At 40.2% G+C, this 16,786-nt stretch overlaps 1 protein-coding gene across 2 annotated transcripts in view; it reads left to right on the top strand.

Annotated features, from left to right (window-relative positions):
• Positions 1-5,522: 5,522 nt before the first annotated feature.
• SYTL4 (synaptotagmin like 4) overlaps positions 5,523-16,786 on the top strand; it is a 65,360-nt gene continuing 54,096 nt past the window's right edge. Inside the window, exons 1-2 of one of the 2 annotated variants that reach the window (XM_075999659.1) lie at positions 5,523-5,632; positions 6,561-6,612. The gene's annotated coding sequence lies outside the window, so the exon portion shown is untranslated. The remainder of the gene's footprint in view (positions 5,633-6,560; positions 6,613-16,786) is intronic. The other variant, XM_075999660.1, reaches the window with a different exon arrangement.

The following is a 16,786-nucleotide window of genomic DNA, read 5'->3' as shown; positions in this document are numbered from 1 at the left end:
CATTAAAAAACATTGAAAATACAGAAGGAGTAAAACTAAAAATTCATTTAGTTCAACCACTTAGAGAAACATCCACCATTAATATTTTGCATCCAGGCACACCTTGGAGATATTGCAGGTTTGGTTCCAGACCACAACAGTAAAGTGAGCTACAGGAATTTTTTGGTTTTCCAGTGCATATACAAGTTATGTTTACACTATACTGTAGTCTATTAAGTGTGAAAAGGCATTATATTAAAAAAACAATGTATATATCTTAATTAAAAATACTTTATTGCTGAAAAATGCTAACGATCATCTGAGTCTTCATCAAGTCATAATCTTTTTGCTGGTGGAGGGTCTTGCCTCAAGGTTGATGGCTCCTGACTGATCAGGCGATGGTTGCTGAAGATTGGGGTGGTTGTGGAGTTTCTTAAAATAAGATTGTACTATCAGTTGACTCCTCCTTTCACAAAAGATTTCTCTGTTGCATTTGATGCTGTTTTATAGCATTTTGCCCAAAGTAGAACTTTCAAAATTGGAATCAATCCTCTCAAACCCTGCTGCTGCTTTATTAAGTTTATGTTATATTATGAGTCTTTTGTTATCATATCAACAACATTCATAGCGTCTTCACCAAGAGTGGATTCCATCTCAAGAAACCAGTTTCTTTGTTCATCCATAAAAAGCAACTTCTCATCTGTTCAAGTTTTATGATGAGATCGCAGCAATTCAGTCACAACACCAGGCAGGCTCCACTTCAAATTCTAGTTCTCTTGCCATTTTCACCACATCTGCAGTGACTTCCCCCACTGAAGTCTTGAACTCCTCGAAGTCATCCATGCGGATTGGAATCAACTTCTTCTGAACTGATGTTAATGTTGACATTTTGACCTCCTATGAATCATAAATGCTCTTAATGGCATCTAGAATAGTGAGTCCCTTCCAGAAGATTATCAATTTACTTTGCCCAGATCCATCAGGAGAATGGCATCTATAGTTTTATGAAATGTATTTCTTAACTGATAAGACTTTAAAGTCAAAATTACTCCTTGATCCATGGGCTTCAGAATGGATGTTGTGTTAGCAGGCATGAAAACAACATTAATCTCTTTGTACAGCTCTTGGGTGACTAGGTACATTGCCAATGAGCAGTAATATTTTGAAAAGAATCTTTCTTTCTGGGCAGTAGGTCTCAACAGTGGGCTTAAAATATTCAGCAAACCATGCCGTAAAGAGATGTGGTGTCATCCAGGCTTTGTTGTTCTATTGTTCCATTTATAGAGCACAGGCAGAGTAGATCTAACATAATTCTTAAGGGCCTTAGAATTTTCAGAATAGTAAATGAGCATTGGATTCAACTGAAAGTTACCAGCTGCATTATCCCCTAACAAGAGAGTCAGCCTGTCCTTTGAAGCTTTGAAGCCAGGCATTGACTTCTCTTTAGCTATGAAAGTCCTAGATGGCATCTTCTTCTGATAGAAGGCTGTTTTATCTATATTGAACATCTGCTATCTAGTGTAGCCACCTTCGTCATTTATCTTAGCTAGATCTTCTGGATAACTTGCTGCAGCTTCTACATCAGCAACTGCTGCTTCACTTGCACTTTTGTGTTATGGAGATGGCATTTTTCCTTAAGCCTTATGAACCTATCTCTGTTCTTTTCAAACTTTTCCTCTGCAGCTTCCTCAGCCTTTATAGAATTGAAGATAGTTAGGGCCTTGCTCTGGATTTGGCTTTGACTTAAGGAATGTTGTGGCTGGTTTGATCAAAATATAAGTTTTAGTGGTCTTCTATTCAGACCACTAAAACTTTCTCCGTATAAGCAAGAAAGCTGTTTCACTTTCTTATCATTCATATGTTCTCTGGGGTAGCACTTTTAATTTCCTTGGAGAACTTTTCTTTTGCATTCACAACTTGGCTAACTGTTTGGCACAAGAGGCCTAGCTTTTGGCCTATCTTGGCTTTTGACATGCCTTCCTCACTAAGCTTAATCATTTTTTGCCTTTTGATTTAAAGTGATAGATATGGCACTCTTCCTTTCACTTGAACACTTTAGAGGCCATTGTAGAATTATTAATTGGTCTAATTTCAATCTTATTTTGTCTCAGGGAGTAGTGAGGTCTGAGGATCGGGATGAGGGAATGTCTAGTTGGTGGAGCAGTCAGAACACACCTGTTTATCAGTTAAGTTTGCTGTCTTATATGGATATGGTTTGTGGCGCCCCCTAAAAAAATACAATAGAAACATCAAAGATCACTCACTGGTCCCAAGTTACTATAACAGATTTAATAATGAAACCGTTTGGAATATTGTGAGAATTACCAAAATGTGACGCAGAAACCACACAGTGAGTACAATCTGTTGGAAAACTGGCTCCGATAAACTTTCTTGACGAAGGGTTGCCACAAACCATCAATTTGTAAAAAACAATGTCTGTGAAGTGCATAAAATGAAGTGCAATAAAATGAGCTATGCATGTTTTTCCTTTTAATTTTTGTCCATGCATATCCTGTTTCCATGAAATGTTTTTTAAATGTTTTTTATTTCAGCATATTATGTGGGTACAAATATTTAGGTTACATATATTGCCCTTGCCCCACCCGAGTCAGAGCTTCAAGCGTGTCTATCCCCCAGACGGTACACACCACACCCATTAGGTGTGAATATACCTGTCCCCTCCTCTTCCCTCCCATCTGCCTGACACCGATGAATGTTATTACTATATGTGGACTTAAGTGTTGATCAGTTAATACCAATTTGATGGTGAGTACATGTGGTGCTTGTTTCCATGAATTGCTTTGGTCATATTTTATATTAAATGTCGTATCTTACTTTCAATTGATATTATAGCACAAACACTTCTTTGTCATTACAAACCATGTGTAAATATCAGTTTAATTTGCTATATAATATTCCATTGTTTGACTATACTATAATTTACGTAACCATTGAACCATTAATTTTTTCTAGTATTTTATTATTCTAAGTAATACTGGGATTAACATAGTTGAACAAAAGCATTGTGAACATATCCCTTTCCTTAGGATACATTCATTCATTTATTATACAAATGTTACCGAGGTCCTACTATGTGCCAGGGCTAGGTGCCAGGTTTCTACCTTGAGTGGCATATTGTCATTTACTGAGATAGGAAACACTGGGGGAGAAGCAAATTTAAGAGAAAGGATGGTAGGTTTAGCTTTTGATGTGTTGAGTTTGAGGTGCCTGCAGGACATCTAAGTGGAGATGTCAAGAAAACAGAGCTCCATAATGATTAGAGATGTTGAGCAAATCAAAACTATAATGAGATATCACCTAACTCCAGTGAGAATGGCCTCTATCAAGAAATCCCAAAATAACAAACGCTGGCACGGATGGGGAGAGATTGGAACACTCTTACACTGCTGGTGGGACTGCAAATTAGTACAACCCTTGTGGAAAGTAATTTAGAGATACCTCAAAGAGCTAAAAAGAAATACCATTTGATCCAGCAATTCCACTGCTAGGCATCTATCCAAAGGAAAAAAAAAAGACATTCTATAATAAAGACATTTGCACTTGAATGTTTATAGCAGCACAATTTAAAATTGCAAAGATATAGAAACAACCCAAATGTCCATCGATACATGAGTGGATTAATAAAATGTGGTATATGTATACCATGGAATACTACTCAACTACAAAGAACAATGGTAAACTAGCACCTCTTGTATTATCCTGGATAGAGATTGAGCCCATCCTTCGAAGTCAGGTATCACAAGGATGGAAAAAACATGCACCACATGTACTCGCCATCAAACTGGTACTAATTGATCAACACTAAGGTGCTCACGTGGTAGTAATACTCACTGGGTGCCTGTCAGGTAGCAGGGGTGGAGGGTGGACAGGATGGGGAGGTAAACCCACAGTTAATGGAAACTGGGCACACTGTATGGGGGAAGGTCATGATTGTAATCCTGGCTTGGGTGAGGCAAATACATTTCATGTAATCAAAATGTTTGTACTTCCATAATATCCTGAATTAAAAAAAACAAGAAAAGAAAGCAGAGCTCAATGAAGCAGTCTGGGTGGAGTTACAGAATTACAGATGTGGCCACATAGATGGTAATTAAAGCCAAGTGAGTGAAAGAGATGATTCAGGGAGGGAGTATATGTATCCTAGCCCTAAGAATGTCCAACTTTCAGAGATTAGATAACAGAAGAGGAACCTACAAAGGTGACTGAGGACAGGGCAAAAGAGTAGGAGGAAAAGCAAGAGAGTATGATGTCATAGATGCCACAGAAAATTTCAAGGAGGAAATAGTTAACAGTGTGAAATGTGGGGAAGAGGTCAAACAAGATAAGGAGGAGAAATGCCCTACTTTATTTATTAATGGATTTATTGACACAGAGGTCATTGGGTGGGTATTTTATTGAGCACAGTTTCAGTGGGGAAGGCAGCTGGATTGCTGAGGGCTGAGAAATGAATGAGAAGTAAGGGAATGAAAATTACAAATGCACCTGTAAAGTACATTTTCAATACATTTGCCTATAAAGAGGAGCTGGAGAGGGACTTTGTGTGTAGGCAGAATATATTTTTTTAAGCTGGGAGAAACTTGAGCATGTTCAATGGCTAATGTAAAGAAGATGGAAGAGTACATGTGGTCATGGGCACACTTATAACTTTGACTCAAACTGTACAAAAGCAATTTATGTAACCAAAATGTTTGTACCTCTGTAATACTCTGACATAAAAAAAATAAAAAATAAATAAAAAACATTCTCCCCCCCCCCCTATAAAAAAGGAAGATAGGGGGTGGGAGAGAAAAAGAGAGAAATTTGCAATTACTGTGTAGATATAAACATTTTCAAGTCTATCTATATATATTGCTCATGTTTTCTAAAAGGGATTTTAACCAATATACACTCCTACCAGCAATTATGAGAGAGCTTGTATTGGTGGCCACTTTGTCATCATTAAGTGTTATTTAAAAAAAAACAAACAACTCTTTGCCAAAGAATCTCATTATTGGTCTAATTTGCTCTTCTTTGATTACTAGTGAGATTAATATTTTAACCAGTTGTGTGTATTTTAACCAGAGTGTGTATGTGTAAATTTAGTCTGTGTCCTTTGCCCAAAACCTTTCTAGTTTAGATAGACGCTTTTATTTGCCACAAAAGGCCGCAAGTCAAAGGATCAGAATGATATCACATTTTCCCAAATTTATAGCTCAGACTCTTTATCTTCTTAAAAGAACAATTGGACAACTTTTGGCCCAGCTGAACGGAAGAAGTGTGATTTTACCATCAAAAAGAGTGAACCAGATGGAAGTAAAGGAGGGCGGTTCATCTAGTCTTAGACCTCTAAGCTCAGTCCCCAAGCTCCCTTCCCTAACCGGGGAGGACATTCCTCCAGTGCCTTAGGCCTTTGGCTCCAAGGGCTCCTTTCAGGCTGAGCGGCCCCCTACTAAGGAGCCGGGAGCTCTGTGCGGCCCCTTTAAGAGTCCAGCTCCTCCCCGCTCCAGGGAAAGTTGCAGCTTTTTCCGCCTCCTGGGAGGGTGAGAAGGGCCGGCCGCCGGACAGGGCTGTGGTCTTCCCAGAGCTGCAGACCCTCCCCTGAACCTGGCACTGGGACGTCTCACCCTCTCGCGGCACCTGTTGCAGGTGACAGGTAGGTCTGCAGCCAGCGGCTGCCCCCTCACCCTCGGTCAGGGGCTCCTTCTGGGCCCCCAGCCCCATTTTGCCGCTGAAGCAGCCCCCACCCCCATTTCAGGGTCCCGCTCCCTTCCCTACCCCTTTCTGCTCTCCCTGTCTTTCCTTCTCCCTAGCTGACCGCTTGGCCCCTGTCCCTGGTCCCCTCTCCGGGACCGCACCCCCCAGGCTTTGACTCCCGTCAGCTTGGGGCGGTCCCTCCCCTACACTTTTCTTTCTCAGAGGCCTCTTCTGGCTCCTTCCCTGGCCCACCCGTCGTTAACGCGGGCTGCGTCCCTCTGGGCGCTGCGTTCTCTGTGTCCCAGCTCACAGCGCGGAGTGCCGCGGCTTTTCCCGCCAGCCGGAGCCGGGCCCCTCCGGAGAGCTGGCCCTGGGGGCGGGGGTGGATCCGAGCTCTTAGCTGGAACTGCGCCCTCAGAGGCGTCCAGTCACTTTTTAGTGGGTTCCTCTCATAGCTCTGGGCCGTCGCGCGGGGTCTCTAACCTGCACTGTCTCCGGACCTCGGACCGTGGTGCGTTGGCTTCCCTGGCCTTGGCCAGTCTCCCACAGGTAAAGGCTGGAGGCCGGTTGGCCTGAGTCCTGCCTCAATGGGCTCCCTCTCTGCTTGGGACTGGGGACCAGGCTGTGTGCTCTGGAGCTGAACTGCTTATCTTGCTACCTTGTAAGCAGGCTGGGGGGATTTGCGCCTGGAGGAGGGTCCCCAGAAACCCTCAGAAGGGGCACAGAATGCTTCTAGCTCCTGTGGTTTGTATCAGGGCAGAAAAAGTGTTTCTCCGGCCCTTAACATTGAATGAGATGGGTTTTCTGGTGGTGAAATCATTTGGTTAGAATTCTGGTGTCTTGAAAAAGCGATGGGTTTCTCATAAACCAATGTTTTCTTCCTCTAGTACACTGCTTCTTCAGGATCAGAGGATCTACGATTCCAGAATACTGCTCTTGGTAGGGTTGACCCTAGACTTCGTACATTTGTGACGGAAATTAGTTTTCAGTACATCTTGGACCTATTTTTAACTGGCTTCTTTTCTGCTCTTTCAGCTCCTCCCCCATAAATCCACTAATATTGAGGAATTAATGACCTAAAAGTGTTCACTCCTGCTATAGCGAGAACAATGTTTAATGCAGAGTTGCCGCACTGATAAAGTTTTCTGGTTTTTTAATTAAATACGAAATGTCCGATTTTGAATCAAAGTGTAGTTTCTTATATCTCAAACAAGAAGCAGTACAATTAATCAAAGTATGTGCCTAAACTATGCACACAGTTTTGCCATCTTAACGGTAGTTTGTTTTTATGCCAGGAGCGAAGAAGCTTGGAGGGTGAGTGGCAATGAAATTGTCAAAGGCCTTTCCACAGCTTGTTGTGAATTGAATATTTTTCCTTGCAAGAAGTGGTCCAAAGCCTGGAAAAAGTGTTAGTTGGTGTAAGGTCTGGTGAATACAGTGGATGACAGTTTCCAAGTCCAGCTTCTATAGTTTGAGCAGCCTTGTTTTTTGCAACATGTTTTATTGCAATAGGATTGGCCTGTCTCTATTGACCAATCTTGGCTGCTTAATTGGAAGCATCCTCGTCATTTTGTCCAATTGGTTGCCATAGACATCCGCTGTAATCGATTGACCAGGTTTCATGAAACTGTAGTGGATAATACTAGTGCTGGACCACCACACAGACACCATTAGCTTTTTTTTTTGACAAATATTTGGTTTTGGACTCTGTTTCCGTACTTCATCTTTATTCAACTATTGCGCCAAATGCCTGTGTTTGTCAGAAAGAATCTGTTTTTCATCATGTGTAACAATATGGTGTAGAAATGGTTCAGCTTTACATCGTGACAGCAAAGAAAGGCAATCTTCGAGACGATTTCTGAGGCTTGTTTAATTCGTGCAGAATCCATCTATCCAGCTTCTTTACCTTGCCAATTTGTTTCGAATAGTCCCACATTGTTGGAATAGTAATGTCAGACCTTGCTGCTAATGCATGCGTAGGTTGAGATGGATTCACTTCTGCTACGGATTTCAGTTCATCATCCACCTTGGTCTCAGGTTGCACATGTAGCTCATTTTCAAGATTAAAATCACCACAGTGGAACTTCTCTAATTATTGACGTGCTGTGTGTTCATTAGCCACATCCTTCCCAAACACTTTGTTGATATTTCAAGCTGTCTGAGCTGCATTGGTTCCACAACAGAACTCATATTTGAAAATAACATGAATTTTTGACTTGTTCATGGTTTCACAAAAATTGCTCTTAAAAAATTGAAAGATAATCACAAGCCAAAATGTGTGTTTGCAAGACTGAGGATGTACCTTCACAATAAAAATAAAACAAGAAGTGTCAAAGTGAAATGTCAGAGATACCAGCTGTCAAACTTAGTACTTAAGGAAATTGGACATTTCATACTTAATACCTAATAGCACGTACTGAAAATCCTAGTAGAAAAGTACCACCAACTTGGTTTGTGGTGCACTTTTACAGCAAACGATGAACATTGCTGGTAACACAATTTCAGGTGTCTCACTCTAAGTCAGAGCAGTGAAATGGAGCTTGGAGGCCTGTTCTGGGGTAATTGGTCTGTGAATTTATGTGGCATTCTGGTTGATGCTGTCTGAGCTTTTCTCCTTGAAGCCTGCTACTAATAATGTTTGTTAGAATCTATTGAGCCAGACACTGTGATAAGTTTTTTACATAATTATACAATCCTCAGAGTAACTGTATGCAGTAGGCACTATAATTCTAACCATGTTCTGATGAAAAAAAAGACTCCTGAGAGGTTAAGTGCTTTGCCACACCTCATCAATGGAGGCAGAGCTTGTGTTCCTATCCTGACACACCACCTCTACTGTCTTGGATGTGAGGACCACTGAATAGCTCATGGGTGAGGGACTAAGTAATTAAAAATTTCGCTTCCAAGCTGAAATATAAGTTTTGGTCCTTGACTCCACCTTAGATGCACTGCGGAGACTTTGGACCACTTACCTCACTGGTGTGTTACCCACTTCATTTCCAACATGGCCCCAGTTGCAACTGTAAACACACACCCCCGAGTATACCTGGATGAATGAAACCTCCTGGGCTGTCAGCTCAGTGGCAATTGTCCTGAAGTTAGGAGAGGATTCTAGGGATGTGCACCTGACTCAACTTCTTCCTCTCCTGCTGGCTATGGGAGAAAGGAGAGAGGGTGGTAAGTGATAAGGATTTCCTAATGGCCAGGCCAGGGAGCCTGAGGGTGATTGTGTGCTTGTTTTGTCATGGGATAGATGGAGTACCTTAGGCAGGCATAGTCAGGGAGAAAATGTCCTTCCTGATCCGATCTCTGGGACTTTGTTCAAACTATTCCTTTTTTTTTTTTTCCTGAAAAGCTAACTTGTCACCATACTCCCTCTCCTCCCGTTAATTCCTGTTCATATCTCAAGAATTAGCTCTAAAAGCACCTCTTTTGGAACAGCCTTACTGTACATACATTTCCTTCCCCTAAGAAGAATTACTAGTTATCCTGTATCCTAAAGCACTTTGTTTACACCCCAGTAATGCCCTTAATACTGCTTAGTCGTTTTTCCACCTGAAAGTTTGTAACTTCTCTAAGGGCAAGGTCTGGATTTTGAAGCTCCCTTTGTCTTAAACACAAGAGATTAACACATATTTGTGCTAGAAACTGGGGATACCATGCCTTCAAGGAGCTGAGGTGGAGTGATGGTGGAGTTGAAGTACACAAGGCATTTTCCTGATGCACTTGAAATCCCACAGCTAGGAGTTTGTGCTTGAATGTCGCCTTCTTAGTGAGGCATTTCCTGACAACCATATTTAAATTTGTAACCCCTTCTGTGAATATTCGATATGCCCCTTTCCTATCTTATTACATTTTTTTGCTTATGGTTTGCCTCCCCCTCCCCAGTAACGTAAACGTCATGTGGGCAGGGATTGCTGTCTGTTGTATTTGCCAATTGACCCCAAGACCCAGAACAGACCCTGATACATCGTAGGTACATACTAATATTTGTTAAATGTATTAATGAATAACATTACCATTCTAGGAATTTGGCACTCTTTTATGCTCTCCTGGACCCAAAAAGCCTACCCAGTTTGTTGCCCTACAGGTGTAAGGTTGCCCCAGGCCCAGTTCTCCGACAGCTTTCCTTCTGCTGAGTTTTGCTTGGAAATTGTGTTCCTGATGACAACTTTCACCTAGTTGGAAGTGCTTCCTCTCTGTTTTTTTAAAGTATGGACCTCTGGATGGAAAATTCTAAAGTTTAAAAGTAAGAATGCAAAGATGCTGTGCTTCTTGTTGGTAGGCAGGGGGGCTGCACTAGAATGAGGGGGTGCGGAGCATCAGATGTCTTGAGGCCTTTCGGGAATTTGGCAGTTTCAGAGGCTGGAGAAAGTTACTGTGCAATGGGGAGATGAACAGTTCAGAAGAATAAAGGATGGTACAAATTAGGTGTCTGGCCTCAAGTCACCCTTAGCCTTTTAGGGGTGAGGTGGTTATTGGATTATGAACTTTATGGAAAAAAAGCTGAGAGCTACTTGTGTAGTATTTGACTAGTTTTATACTAAGAGGATTATGCAGTGTGAAAAAACCACTATTCAACATAAAAGAAAAAACAGTGCTATTCTGTTTAAATGTGTTTTGAAATGTTTGGGAAGGTAAAAAGGCCAGAATCTCTTTAAAGACAGACTTAGAAGCAGTTGGGCCCTTGATAAGGGGGTAAATATGTGATTCTCACCATTTAATATATGTTAACTTCTTTGGAATTCAAGTTTGTACAAAAACTGCCCAGCCTCTTTTTCTACAGAATTTGAACATTGGAGTGAACCAGGGCTCAGTCTGGACTTTTATCCATTCAAAATCTTCCCAGGGGTTTTCCTCCAGCCCCATGGCTTTAAATAACATCTTTCTAGATACTCATCACTCCCAAATTTATGTCTCTGACCCAGGCCTTTCTTCCAAGCTGCAGCCTCATATATTCAGTGACCTATATGAAATTTCTACTTGTCTATCAGATAGGCATCTCAAACATAACATGGCTAAAACAGCACTCCTGATTGCCCTCACATCCCTACCCTCTTCCCTTAGCCTCCCCTGTCTCAGTAAACTGACACCATCCATTCAGTTGCTCAAGCCAAGAACCCAAGATCACCCTTGATTCTTCTTTCTCTCATCTCCCCTCCCCCGCCCACATGTAATTCATCAGGAAGTCAGGCTGACCTGATCTTCAAACTGTATCATGTATTTTGCCACATGTTTCCATCTCCTCTGCCTATCACCCTAGCCCAAGCCACCACAAGGCTGCAGCGAACGTCCTTGTACAATGCTCAAGGATATATATACACAAATAATTCTGTGGAATAGCTTTCTAGTAGGAGATTTTCTGGGTTAAAGGATATGTACATTTAAAAATTTAAATGGACATCACAAAGTGACATTCAAGAAGGTTTACAATTTCACCATTGAGAGTGCTTTTCCTCATGCCCTTGCTGAGGATGAACAATCTTTAATTTTTGCAAATCTGATAGGTGAAAAAAAGTATCTAACTGATTTAACTTGGCATTTCTCTGATCACTAGTGAGGCTGAGCATCTTTTCATGTGTGTTAGCTATTTGTATTTGACAGTCTTTTTAATTTTTGCCAATCTGATAGGTAAAAAATAGTATGTAACTGATTTAACTTGGCATTTCTCTGATCAGTAGTGAGGCTGAGCATCTTTCCATGTGTGTTAGTTATTTGTATTTCTCCTGAAACTTGCTCCTTCATATCCTTTGCAAATTTTTCTTTGGGTTATAGATTTAATTTGTTTATAAGAACACTATATTTATTAGGGATATTTACTCACTGCCTGTTATATAGTGCACAGCTTTTTTCTCTCTGGTCTGTCATATGTCATAACTTTGTTCATAATGTGTGCCCCTCTTGTAATCAGATAAAACACACCATAAAACATTTAAAAAACATGTTCATTAGATTTGGCAATTAGGAGGTCAATGATGACATCAGTGCAGCAGGAGGAGAGAAGGCAGATTGTAAAGTGTTAGCGACTGAGGACTGATAAAATATATGGTGCACACATTGAAGAAGCTTGGCTATGATGGGAAGGGGAAAGTATTTTTTTTTCCTCCTTTTATTTCATCATATTATGAGGCTACAAGTATTGTTAGGGTTACATATATTTCCCCTGCCACCCCTCCCCCCTCCCACCGTGCCAGAGCTTCAAGCGTGTCCAACCCCCAGGTGGTGCACACCACACTCATTATGTAAGTATATACCCTTCCCCTCCGCCCCCCTCCCTGCCCACCTCCCAATAAAAGTTGTTTTTTTTGACATTTTGGTTACATTGTATATCTTTGCCTCTCCATAAGAAGGGTTAGAGGTATTCCCTTCCCCTCCACAATGCTCGCCACATCCCTAAGATGTGGGTCCCCGCCCCCCCCAATCCCTGGTGTACACTACCACCATTTGAGCACCATAGTTTTAGTCAGTCAGTACCAATTTGATGGCGAGTAGATGTGGAGCCCATTTTCCAGATCTTGTGTTGTCTCACTTTGGATAACGGGCTTAAGCTTAATCCAGGATAGCATAAATGGTGCTAGCTCACTGTCCTTTCTTGGAAAGTATTTCTTATAGGCGGTAGGGTGCAGGGGACAAGAAAAGGCTGTGATTTTGTTTTATTTTAAACATAGAAGAGGGATGAGTCCATTTATGTGTAGATGACAGAGCTTGATGGTGTAAGATCCCTGAGAAAGCTGGAGGATTGGAGTGCCAGAGTTAAGGGGGGAAAGACTGGCTTTAGAGAAAGAGAAAAGCTCTTCCATTGAGAGAGGAGGATTGGTGCAGCTGTGGAGGGACAGGATTTTGAGGAAGATCCTCCCTGATGAAAGAGTGAAGTTGCCTAGAGAGTGAAGAGTGGTGAAGGGTTGGAATAGCATTGGAGAGGGATGAAAAGAAGAGCTCTTTAGGGACATATCAGGCATATGTATATCAAAGCATCATGTTGTATGCTATAAATATATATAATTTGTGTCAATTATACTTTCATAAAACTGGAGTAAAATAAAATGAACAACAAAAATAGACTTGGGTAGCTTGAATTTGTCTTTGCCTTAGGTCACATAACCCAGTATCCATTCTCTTCAGCAGCACTCATCAGCACAGGTATAGAAATAGAGTGAGGCCAATCTAGTTTGGGGGATTTTTCTGGTGGCTGTTAAGAAATATAACAGGACAGGAGATTGGATGGTGCTGACAGAATAATAGTTGAAATGATGGACCACTGTGGCTTTTATATCTGTGACTATCTAAACCTACCTTGAACTTGAGTAATTTTTAAGAGATGGAAAATTACCGTGGCATCTACACTGTTTCTTGTTTGTAGCTCGATCAATTCAGGCATCAAAATACATTTAGTGTCAGTATTGCTAGCAACTTATCAGAATGCATAGTTTGATTTGGTGAGGACTTACAATGTGCCAGGATCCTACAAAGGATCCATCCATCCATCCAGTTAGATGCCCGAGATATAGTGGAGAAGAAAATAGACAATGGCCTTTTTGTCATGGAGTTAATGTCAGCAGGGGAAGCGTGTGTTAAACAGTGTATCACGTAATTATTTAATTGAAATTGTGATAAGTTTTGTGAAGTTCAGTTTTTTAGAATTCAAATGTCCCATTGCTTTCTAACAGGTTTTACCAGTTTATATTTACCAATAAAATATGAATAACTTTTATATCCTCCTTTAAAAAACCCGAACATTATCTTTCTAAAATTTTGCTGAATCAATAAGCAAACATAAAAAAAATCTTTACTATCAGTAAGAGTGAAAATTTTTCTTTTTCACATCTATTGGCCATTTGATTTTCCTTCTTTAAGAATGATCTGTTCATGTTGTCTGTTGGATACCTCTCCTTATTTTTAGTAGATTCCTCTTTCCACATTTGAAACCATTAGCTACACTTCTTTCTCTCCTCTCTTAGCTCTGGAGACCCTAACCCCCCCCCCTTCCCCCAGTCTCTATGGCCATTCCCTCTTGATCCCCTTTGAACTTCTTTTTTACCTAGTTTAGAAGTGTTGGTGTGCTCAGGGATCTGACTATATTTTTATTACTTGACCCAATAAAAGGTAATGTATAAGTCTTCTTTTCCTGCTTATTCCATTCCCCAGAGACAACAGTGGTAAATTTGTATGTCTTTCAAGACATTTTTGCATGCCTATATAAAATATTTCCCTGTATCCATCCAATCTGTATACCTTTATATGTAAAAAATGCAAAATATATGATTTGCAATGTATTTTTTTTTTACTTAATATGTTGTGGTAAGCTTTCAGTGTCAGTGTATATAGAACTATAATACTTCTTTGTTTTTTTAAGTTTCTTTCTTTCTTTCTTTCTTTTTTTTTTTTGGTAGACATGGGGGTCTTGCTTTGTTACCCAGGCTGGTATCAAATTCCTGGCCCCAAAGTGATCGTCTTGCCTCAGCCTCCCAAAGTGCTGGTCTTGCAGACGTGAGCCACTGCGCCTGGCCATATTGCTTTCTTTTTCACAGCTACACGGTACTCTATAATATGTATGTACTGTAACTATTCAGTTCCTGTTGATGGATGTTCATGTTCTTTAATTTTTTTATTTCAAATATAGAGCATCTTCATGATATATATTTGTAGGATATATATTTATCCTACAGAATATCGATAGGATAAGTTTCTCAAAATGGAATGGCTCCAGGAAAAAGTGGTTAGTGGTACTTAAGATTCAGAGAGGTTTAGGAAGATAAAGACCAAGACCATTGGACTTAGGAGATTCTTGGTGACCTTAGTGAGAACAATTTCAGGAGAGTGTGGGGTGAAAAGCTAAAATTATGGTGGGTTGAGAAATGACTGGGAAGATGAGAAAGTGAAGGCAGTGAATATATATAATTCCTTAGAGAAATTTGGCTCTGAAGAGCAGAGAAAGTGTAGTAGCAGGGGAGGGGTAGAGATCCAGGGAATTTTTTTTTAATTTAGGAGGGACTTTAGTATCTTTAAAGGCTGATAGGAAGGAGGAGATAATTGATAGAGCAAAGTCCTTACAGGGCAAAGTCTTTATGCCAGATGGGAGAGGATCCATAATGAGGTAAAAGATTATCCTGAACAGGTATAGATGAAAATAGGTTTATAGATTTGGTAACAGGGACTTGTCTGATGGCATTTATGTTCCTATGATATAAAAGGTCAGCCTCTTAGAGCAAGGGTTGAGATGGGACAGGGTTTGGGCTAGATATTTGAGGCACTTGAGGAAGGTTTGAAATAGTTATTGTAGAGAATAGGAGAACAGGTTAGGGAAGCATAGTTGCAGTGCCAGGCAGTGTTGAGGTGAGCTTGGTGACCAAGAATTCATATGGATAATAATCTACCAGACTGTGATTTTTTTCCCTCCAGTAGATTTCAAGAGTCCCCATGCAGGCATAAAGTACAACAGTTGGGCTTAGAAGGGTTATGTTTTTATCAGATATTTGCAATGAAATTATGGGTTATTGAGGATATTGACAAGAGTGCAGTTGAAACAATAGAATCTAAACTATCTAGGAAGGAAAGTGAAAAGCAGGAGGGAGCTGATAAGGTGAAAGTATAAGGGTCTATGAAAGACTACCCCCCCAAGAGGTCCAAGAATGGGTATGGGGCTGGGGATGTCATTGAATGAATAGGCTAAAGGACAGAGGGTTGTAGTCAGAGGGGAGTACTGAATCATTCATATTAAAGGTGGAGAAGTCCTGGATGAGAAGCTCTTGGGCGTGGCTGAATACGATATATGGTATTCTTGATGTCAGTTCATTCATTCAACAAGTATTTATTGTGTGCATATTATGGTACAGGCTGTGCTCTAGGAACTGAAGGTATAGAGTTGAACCAAAAAAAAAAAAAAAAAGTCCCTTCTCTCATACAGCTTACAATCTAGTGGGGAAGAAAATTCATTTTTATAAAATAAAAGGGCATCCTCATGATGTGCTCTGTCCTGCATGTATAGTTCTGTTTAGAACTAATAATAATACCAGGATCGCATATTTACATATATGGGGCTAAGAAAGTCCTTCTAAACATTGTGAGTACCCTGCTTTAGATTAAGTTATATTAACTGAATTATGAAAACTCATACCTCTTCCTCCCTTAGAACTTTTTAGGGTACTTTTATGTACTATGTTAGTATTAAAGATAAATAAATATTAATATATACAAATCTCATTTGAACATTTTAGCGGTTTTAATTTTTTATACTTAATTTTTTTAATATTAGGATATTGCCTCTAGCTGTAGACCAGATGTTGATAATGCATGTACTAATCTTGCTCTAGGGATTTGTTGTAATGTGTAAAGTAATTATGGTTAAGCAGTTTAGGAGGGAAAGAGGGTTTGTAGTAACTTAATATTTTACATTTATTTTATATTATTCCCCAATTTATACCTACCTTTTTGTGTACTATGCTCATATATATATTTATTAATATTTTATTTGGAAGAAATTAGCATCTAACGCCTTCTAGCCTTAAATAACACTTTAAAATTATCTGCCACGTATACAGTTCAATTTAAGTTCAACCACAGGTTATTTGATTGTTTTAAGATTTCTGTGGCCATGGCCAGATCACAGCATCCCTAAAATTAAAAAGAAACCAAATGCATGAAATCACAGTTATATGTGAATGTGGGCTGGATTAGTCACAAACCGTCATGATTTTTCATTTAAGGGGACTGTGTGGGTGATTTTTAAGTGACGTGGCCTTCAAGAAAGAATTAGATGCCAGCTAGAGTTTGGTTTAGAAATCCCCACCATCTGTGACCCTGGCAGGAGAAGAGGGTCTTCCCTGCGGGGGTGCTGCTTTAGCAAAGCTTGTTGACTAAGGAAAGATAATGGTGCTCTACACACAGTGATGAGGCTTATTGAAAAATAACAATGTGTCAGCTCTCACCAGACTTTAAAAAAAATGTTTTATGCATATAAATGACCTGGATTTTAAAACATTCTGCTCTTTGGAGATTTTAGATCTTTTTAAGTTCTTAGGCTGTTAAAGAAAGGAACTTTGGCAGAGAAGGCAGTGAACTGGCCATCCTTCACCCATCAATCTTATGGGGCTCTTACAAACCTGCTTGGCTTATG

This window comes from Microcebus murinus, chromosome X (assembly GCF_040939455.1).
Source record: "Microcebus murinus isolate Inina chromosome X, M.murinus_Inina_mat1.0, whole genome shotgun sequence".
Lineage (NCBI taxonomy): Eukaryota > Metazoa > Chordata > Mammalia > Primates > Cheirogaleidae > Microcebus > Microcebus murinus.
Note: the sequence above shows the minus strand (reverse complement) of the source record. Positions and strands in the feature narration are given on the sequence as shown.